The sequence below is a fragment of the Capsicum annuum genome, chromosome 10 (assembly GCF_002878395.1).
Source record: "Capsicum annuum cultivar UCD-10X-F1 chromosome 10, UCD10Xv1.1, whole genome shotgun sequence".
Lineage (NCBI taxonomy): Eukaryota > Viridiplantae > Streptophyta > Magnoliopsida > Solanales > Solanaceae > Capsicum > Capsicum annuum.
The window spans coordinates 92,818,466-92,820,593 of record NC_061120.1 but is presented as its reverse complement, the minus strand read 5'-3'; positions in this window follow the sequence as shown (position 1 = coordinate 92,820,593).

The window sequence follows — 2,128 nt, the reverse complement described above, 5'->3', positions numbered from 1 at the left end:
AACCCATTTAAACTAAACATATTTTGAAGGTCTATATACTAAAGTTAATCATGTTTATTCATACTAAAATAAAGAATACTGGTACTGTGTGTTCATAACATGCAAAACTTTATGAAAATAAGGCTAGTTCATGTGAAAATACTATAAGACAAGCATAAATATTAATTCATGAAATAGTAAGTCATGGTGGATATCAGAATCATGGAAACATATAATTGTAATATAGATCATAAGGAATGAATTAAAAGGAAAATCAAAAACTGAAGAAGAACCCTAAACTATGATTCATGAAAAACTGAGAATTTCATAAGTTATTTGGGTCACAACGGATGAAAGTATACCCATTATTGAAAGTACACATACCTAGAATGAAGAGTTCTCACTAGGAAGGTTGAACTTTGACTTAAGAAGAAGAACCTTAGTTCCTGCGTTGACAGAACCTCAATCGCCTTTTTTATTTCTTTCTAAGTGTTTAAAGGGTGAATAGGGATAAAGAGTCAACTATTTCCACTTTAATCCTACTAATTTAACCCCCAAATGATGTAATTAAGGTTCAAGAAATAAGAAAAGTATATCCCTAAGAAACCATTTTTTAAAACTGTTAATGTGTCGGATGAGTCACTTTATAACTCGTATAGTGAACCAATGAGTCGTAGGTTTGACTCATGGCAATTGGAACCTTTTATATGGTTTTTGAATCTGACTCCCTCCCCCATGACCACATGTTATGTCTCATAGGTTGTCATCGTGATTTATGCTAAGTGAATCATTGGTTTTTAGGCTAAGGCTGCCTAGTGACACCAACCATATTTCACGACTCGTGGGATTTACTTACTGGTTGTGGTATCCACTCGTGGTCACTAAGATTAATTTTTTAATTTTCAGAACTTGACATTGAGTTAATCAAAAAGAGTTATATCATGACTTGTACCATCTCACCACAGATCATGGTCACCAATCGTGAGGACTGGGACTTGGCTGATTTAAGCTGTGCTTACCGCGAATCATTCCACAAATCGTGCTATCACTGTACAACTTATATAGTTGATTGTTCTAAGATAAAATTTCTAGTTTCTAACTAGTGTTTTGTATTAAGTCAGAGATATGACCTTAAGGACTTTTGGTGTATTACGATACCTCCTCTTTGAAAATATTCATCCTCAAATGATGACTATCTAAGCTAAAAATATAGGGAAAGATCTACAATTTCAAAACCTGAATTCTAAAAGTTTATTGCTGGCATAGTAATTGATTTCTGACTGGACTTAATTCATGAAATATTCATGCATACTAATTGGGGAACATGGAACTGAATGGACTACATAGGAGAAATTGTTACCTGAAGTTGGAACTAAACTAGAAGGGAAAAAAGTAAGGGCACTTGGTCATAGTATCTGATTCTACTTCCCAAGTTGCTCCCTCTACTCAGATTTCTCCAAAGCACCTATACTGAAGTGACTTCTTTATTTCTCAACTAATGAACCTGACGATCAAGAATCTCACATGGGACCACTTCATATGAGAAACTATATTCACGTCCATATTCTTTAATGGTTCAACTAAGGCTAAATCACCAATGTCCATCTTCAACAAGGACACATGAAATACTAGAAGCAATAACGTTAAGTCTGCAGGTAAATCTAACTCATTGGCCATATTACCAATGTACCTCAAAATCTGATAAGGACCAATATATCAAGGACTAAGTTTCACCTTCTTACTAACTCTTATCATCTTTTAAATGGATAAAATTTTTAGGTAAATCCAATCATCAACTACAAACTCAAGCTCTCTTCTCCTCATATCTACATATTTTTTATGACACTTTTAAACCTTTTTCTAATTAGCTAAAGTTTCTTCATATCTTCATCAAATGAATCAAGCCCTATCAAAGTAGCTTCACCAACCTTAAATTAATCAATAGAAGATTTATACCTCCTACCATAACCACCTCAAACAGTCTACATGAATATAAAACTAAGAGTTATTATTATATACAAACTCAATGAGAGGTATGTGATCTTCCTAACTACCTTTAAAGTTGATCACACAAGCTCTTAAAACATTCTATAAGGTCTGAATGAACTGCTCTTCCTGACCATATATCTGTGGGTAAAAAGTTGTGCTA